This window comes from Quercus lobata, chromosome 2, assembly GCF_001633185.2.
Source record: "Quercus lobata isolate SW786 chromosome 2, ValleyOak3.0 Primary Assembly, whole genome shotgun sequence".
NCBI classification, from domain to species: domain Eukaryota; kingdom Viridiplantae; phylum Streptophyta; class Magnoliopsida; order Fagales; family Fagaceae; genus Quercus; species Quercus lobata.
In genome coordinates, this window is record NC_044905.1 from 4,186,421 (window position 1) to 4,193,916 (window position 7,496).

Below are 7,496 nucleotides of genomic sequence, written 5' to 3' on the forward strand. Positions count from 1 at the left end.
GAGAAAATATCAACAATTAACATTTCAATGAATTAGAGACATTTGAAACTAGTCCACTTTATCTCTTAAATAAAACATCTACAAGATATATTCCATATAAGAGATTTGTCTTATTAGAGATGAACTCTGGTTAGACAAGCCAAGTTGAGTGAGAACTGAGAACTGAGAAGTGGATAAAACTATGACATGTATAGCTGCGTCATCTTGTTAAAAATAAGGCTATTTAAAGGTTTAAATTAGTGACTTGGGTTTATTTATAACTATCCAATTTAACCTGTAGTGATAACTTTACTAAAGCAATGGCTTAACATGTGTTTTTTTATGCAACATTATTGGAAGGATCCATTGTCCACAGACATTCAAACACACACAGTCTAACTTTTCTTTCTTTCCTTTCTCTCCCTCTTCGCCCTCTTTCTCTTTTTATATTAATACTTGTCTGGATCAAATATTTTTTATTCAACCTATGTACTTGTTCTGTTTTTTCTTTATTGTGGCAGTGGCAGTCTCCATCTATCTAAGTTGGAATGACCTGATTTTTTGTTTCAGGATTGAAGCACTCTAATTATTAGAAAAGGAACTTCCAGAGAATAAATAAAACTAGGAAAGAAAGTGGAAGTTTTCTGCATACAAATTCTTACAAATAAAATATACTTAATCTTTATTTTACTAAAAAACATACTGGGGTCCTAGTCATTGGATATGATGCATCCATGCCAACTCAGATTTCAAAAGAGCAATTCAACTATAGCCCACCATAGTTGGTTACGTAATTCTTATCTTTCATCATCAAGTATGGAATAAAAAATAGAAAGAGTAATCATCTAAATAATTAACAATCATCCCATTACCAATAATCTTGATAAAAATAATATATACAATTAAAATGCTCCATTCGGCCCTTGTATTGGTAGTAGTTGAGAAAGAAGTCGGTCTCATAATTTGATTGATAATTGCCATAAATCAAGGAGCATATCATTATAAAGATAAAACCAAAAGGAAAAGGATTCTTAATTATGCAAAAATGCAAAAGAAAAATGGGTCACAAGACTCACAACAAAAACAAGATTCCATATTTGTCCTAATATAATGGTGAAGCACTGGTGTTTCAGGTATAGGTTTCAATTTTTGTCATATGTGAGTAATGATGAAATTAAAGAAAACCAAACCATGGTTATGGAGATATGAATGGCTGAAATTGAAAAGGAACTTATTCAATGCCTTAATATTCTATACCTGTACCCAATGCAGTAACAATTAATGCCGTCCAAGTTGTTTAGGAACAAACAAAATGCACCACTAAAACCAGATAAGATGTATGACAAAAAGATGTCCATGGATTAGCAAAGTAAGTCAATTAGGAAATAATGACCCCCCATCCCCTCCTAACAGTTAAAATGACTTTTAAACAAAGCAAAAGAGAAAGTGAAGAAAGAGCAAAAAGTAAAAAGTCACCATTGAGGGATTATCATCTCTGCAAATATTAAAGGATTTGATGGCAGAATCACCAGGCAAAACCATCTAAGTAAGAGCTCATTCATCTTAATGTGTTCCTCATTTTGCAGACAGAATCCTCACAAGGAATTATTGGCTGTAGAGTTGCCTAAAAGCCTTTATTAGTTCATTGGTAAACGGATAAAGGCAATACATGTCATTAAACGTGGAGGTTGCGTCAGCACATGGTATAAATTTGTCAAAAATTCAAAATTAACCCTCTAATTTTCAGCATTTTTCATTTTAGTCTTTTAACTTTCAGTTTTGTCATTTCAGTTCTGTAACTTTTAATTTTTATCAATGCAAGATTCCGTTAGAGCTCAGTTAGGGGCTGCCATTAAGGGTACTGAAATGACGCCATTTTGCCTTCTTCTTCTTTTTTATTTATTTTTATAAATTTCAGAATTAAAAAAAAAAAATCTGAAGAAAAAGAAAAAGAAAACATGTCCCCCTTCCCTTGAAATAAAAACAAAGAAGTGAAGGGGAACGACGACGTCGAGTTCATGTGGACGTGGTGGAGATGGTTTATGTTGGGAATATTACACAAAGTAATAATGGAAGAACAAGATTAACAGAAAAGACAAAAAGAAAGTAGATAACTTTGAGGCACTATATCGTTTTCCTTAGACAATATTTGCCCCCACACTTTTGTTACTAAAAGGTTATCGCAAATTTGTCTCCAGGATACAACGAAGATGTTGAGTTCTACAAATAGCAATTCTGGAGAAACACCACATGATTTCTTGTGTTTCTCTCTAACTTTTGATTTTGTAAAGTTAGTTTTTCAAGAGAACATAAGCCTCTATTTATACTCATAGGGTTATGTTTTATGAAAAGGCACGTATGGAGAGTTAGTTATTTATTTAAGTGAATATAAGGCTGTTTCATGAAAAGGCACGTATGAAGAGTTAGTTATTTTTTCATAATATGGTTATCAAAGATTGAAACCTCTTCAACCTTTCTGAATAGTCACCAGAAAATTCTAGAAAATTCCAGAAAATTCAGATTTCAAATTTTCACTTAGAAAATTCTAGAACTTGAATTTTCACTTTATGAAACCATATTCTCCAAGCTCAACCATCATTATTACAACCTATTCTTGTATATACCTATATATACAACAGTTTATGTACTCGTTGTAAATGACGGTGGCGGTGATGCGACTGAACCGATGGCTACACTTCATGTGGTCCAAGAAAGTGCGTTCGAATTCTTCAGAGTATCCTTCGACGATTCGGGTTGGGTTTTGGCTAAAAACCTCCATCTGACGCTGGTGGCTCTCGCTCATACAATGGCATTTGAAATCGTTCTTGTCGCAACATTGCTTTTGACACATCTGGCAGTACCATCGGAGCTTCTAGAGCCCCTTTGCTTTGATCCGATTCGTGATTGCTTTTGGCATTAGGAACTTGTTCTTCCCCATTGAGATTTGTAGATGCGTTAAACTGTGATGGATTTGATTTCTTTGCCTTCAATGGCGGAATCGAAAATCAACAAAGAAACCCTAAAATCCTAATCCCCAATCAGGTTCCAAGAGAGGAAAAAAAAAAAAAAAAGAAAGAAAGAAAGTGAAGGAACAAATCCTATGGTTTTTGGAATCATACAGTACTGTTTTTGATTTCAGGCAAGGGGAATGACGACAAAACGACGTCATTTCAGTACCTTTAACGGCAGCCTCTAACTGAGCTCTAGTTAGAGGACTGAAATGACAAAACTGAAAGTTAAAAGACTGAAATAAAAAAAGCTGAAAGTTAAAAAGTCAGTTTTGAATTTTTGCCTATAAATTTTTATTGTGGCAAGTAAATTTATTTATTTTCTTATATAATTGAATTCAATGCAAATTCACACATGACTGATTAGGGCTGTCCAAGCAACCCAAAGACCCCGCCAAACCGACCAAACCAACCAGACTCGACCCGTCACGGCCAAATTCGACACTTTCGACGGTAGGTGACGGGTCCTAACCTCTAAAACTCGATTCCGACAGGTCGAGTGGCGGGTTTCGGTCTCAAAAACTTGAGCCACCCGATCCAACCGACAAATGCTAAAAAAAAGAAGCCAAAATTACCTAGATTCGGCAACTTTCTGGTGTTCCTCAATTTCGATCCGATGGCATTTGCTCAGATTCACTCAAATCCGGCCAAGATCTACTCTCTTTCTTCGTCAAATTTGCTAAAATCTAGCAATATTTGGTTAGATCTAACTCAGATCTCCTCAAATCTGGCTAAATTAGGCTCCGATCTACTCAAATCTGGCGATATTCCATTAGATCCGGCGCCTTCAACTCAGATCGGCGAAGATAGAACTTCTCCTCACTCATCATTGAACTCAACTGAACCGACCATTCACTCCCCTAAGCCCGGCCAACTTGACCCGTGATGATCGGCGGTCAGTTGCGAGTGTGTTTTTGTTCCATCTGACCTAATCGGGTTGAGTCTGGGTTGAGGCCAAAACCAACCCGAACCGACCCGTGGACCATCCTATGACTAATGACATTTCAATACTTAATTTATTTAAAATTTTTGGAATAAATTTATTTATTATTTTCAAGTGAGTACTAATAACCAAATAAAGACTAGAAAAAGTTGCATTCCACTCATTGCAGTTGTGCCAAATGGACACTCTTAATTTTTTCACTCAATTTTATGTGGACAATTACAAAAATTAGGCCCTTTTGTAATTGTACTTTGATTATATAATGTATTATAGACCCGGTTTAAAATATTAGTATTATTATTTTCTTGTGTATTCTAATAAGTATTACTGTTTACTAAAAAAAAAAAAAAGTGAAACTCTATAGCCAAAAGTTTTCAAGAAATTTAAAATATTGCCCAATTAAAAATCTTAACACCAAAAGCTTTAGAAATTTATAAATAATTTTTTATTTTATATTGTAATCATTTACAACAATTTATTACATTAATAATAAACGTGGTGTCACACGTTGTGTTTACATTAGTATAACTTAAAGTAAGCATTATATATCGTCTGATGTGCTTTTGTCATATGACATATTATAAGGAGGGAGTCTAGTCGCATTGGGTAGGAGGGAAATTCTCCAATACTTAAGTCAGTAAAGAGACTTTTCCCCTCAAATATAAAATTTTAAGAGACTTTATGTAGAGAGGAGAAAAAAGATGTAATTCTAAGGTTATTTTTTCATACCTGCTTTGGTGATTATCCCATTTAATTCACTCCCTTAGTTCAATGGTACACTGAACTTCCATATGGAGAAAGAGATGACTCTATTTGTCGAGGCTCAACGATGGGGCTTTTTGCGGCCTTGTTGTCTTGTTGGCCTAACATGTCACTAATCCGAGTTGCCATGTCACTAGCCCGAACTATTAGTCTAAGTGAAATTATTAACATAGTTTGCTACTCTGTTTGTTTCGCTGGAAAACCTTCTGTAAAGATAGTTTTCCATGTTTTCCAGTGTTTGGTAGTACAAAAAAAACCTGGTCAATGGAAAACTATCTTTGGTCAACAGAAAACTCTAATAAAAATAAGGCTTATTTTCTATAGGTTGTTTTCCAAAAAATTTTTTTGGAAAACAATCTCTCTCTCACATGTTGCATCTCCTATAAATATTATCTTCGTCTATAACCGTGGAAAACATAATATTTTGGCGCCTTTTCTCTCTCATGGTAAGTTTTCTCACTTTTTCTCTCTTCCCTTTGCTTTTTCTCTTCTCACACCCTCACTATCACTAACTCTGGTCTCTTCTCTTCCCAAAGATCTCTGTCTCTCTGTCTCTCTTCTCTCTTTTCTCCATGTTTCTCTTCCCCTCTCTAACGCAATTCTTTAATTAGATTTTTTTTTTTTCCTTTACTGATTGGTCAATAGCTCTGACTTGCAAAGAAGAACAAATTTGTAGTGGTAATTATTTCATTCATCTCTACCAAAATCTCAATTCTTTGCTTTGAATTTCAAGCTTGATTTCTTTTTTCTCTAAGAAATTTTCGGTTTGATGGATTCCAGGCAAAAGCTACTTCTTTTTCGTACATAAAGTGCAAAAAAATAAAAAAATAAAATAAAAAAAAGAAGAAGAAGAAAGAAAGAAAGAATGAAGTAAAAGATGAAAATTTTAAACATAGTACCTATATTGCTCTAAACTGCTTTTACATGGGACAATCTTTACCGTGGACTAATAATATTGTTATATAATGAATGATAATTGTTTAGGAGAATTGCATTTGTTGTCAAATACTTTTTTTGTTGGCAAATACTATGCAGTGATGATATATTATACAGTACATTATGTAAATACATAATTTAGAATAATATTGGAGACTTGTGATTGACTATAGAAGACAATTAATATACCAACAAAAAGAGTAGACAATTAAAAGTTATTGTTATTTATACTTATTGAAATGTATTCCCTTGTCAAATTTATATATATATATATATATATATATATAGACAAATGGTTGATATATGTGTGTGTTTGTATACGTACGTTACTGTCTATATATATATGAGCAAGATGAGTGGTAGAAATCATGAAAATTTGACAACTAATTAATTTTGATTTTATCTATTGTCAAAATTTTAGTATGAAAACCAAATTCATTCTTGGTTTTTTATTTATAATAATTACATTAGTTAGTTTACATAATATACATGTTTTAAATTATAAAAGATATATTTAAAAAAAAAATTGCATACCAAACACTAGAAAACATTCTCAAACTCATTTTCAAGGTTGTTACCAAACACTGGAAAATGAGACAGTTTTCTAGAAAATGCTCTTTAGAAAATGAGTAATTTTCCAGAAAACGTTAATGCTGAAACAAACAAAGCGTGTGAAATTCTATGATTAAAGTTTAAAGAAATTTAAAAAACTATTTCAAGAAATACAAATAGAGTCGTTATTTAAAAAAAAAATAATAATAATAAACTGCTAAAATTTTCTGTTTTGATGAAAGTTTGGTCTTACCTTATTTGGCATCATTTATCATGCCATTTTTCCTGTATGTTTCCTCTATACCTTCTTTCAATTGCACTTTCAAAGTTGCAAACTATGCATTCCTGGCAAGAGAACATCTCTCCTCCATAACATTATACTTCTTTTTATGTTAAAACAACCTTCAAGTTGTTCAATAAACAAAGGTTCTGCTCTCCAAGAGGCAATAGCAGTGACTCATGGCTTTAGTGGGATGCATGACAGTTTCGCACACGGTTCACATTTCATATATAAATAAAGTCCATATCTTAATCCAATGAAACAACATCCCCTCAAGTCTCAAATCTATAAATTATGGCCTAAAAAAATTTCCAAGCTTTCTGGCTCCACCAATTTTGGATCCCAATCAAATTAAATAAAACCTGATTTACGTGTCTTAAGACTCTCAGTCCGCACATATTAATAGACAGGTTTGAAAATGAATATTCTGAACAAACAAAAATAGGCACGAGTAAGGAACATTCTGACCAAATAAATATGAGTTAGAATTGTCACGGAATGTTCCTTACTCGTGCCTATGAAGAAAAGAGTAACTTATCAAGTGAACCAAATTGCAGAGAGTTTGCATCCAACACTATGAATCATAATAAGAGTCAGATTCAAGATATGATTAACAGCACCATGTCTTGGGCACCATAGGCAAGAGCAATATTCCATGTCCTGTGGGATGTAAAACTTCCATAACCACCACCACCACCACCACCACTGCATCCTTTACCACACCGCATATACATTACATCACAAGCAGAATTAAATGTACGTAAATAAGCCACAACATAATTATAATCATTATGCAAGATAAATATAAATATATATATATAATCAATCTAAAAGCTGAAGTATAACATTTATAGCATTTCGGTTTATTCGGTCTAGTTCGGTCCATTTCAGTCTATTTGGTCCACATTAGTCTATTCCAGTTCATTTCGGTCTACTTAGGTCTATGCTGTCCATTTCAGCACATTTCAGTCCATTCAATCTATTTCGGTCCTATTCGGTCCACTTGGTCTATTTCGGTCCTTTCAATTATCTTGGT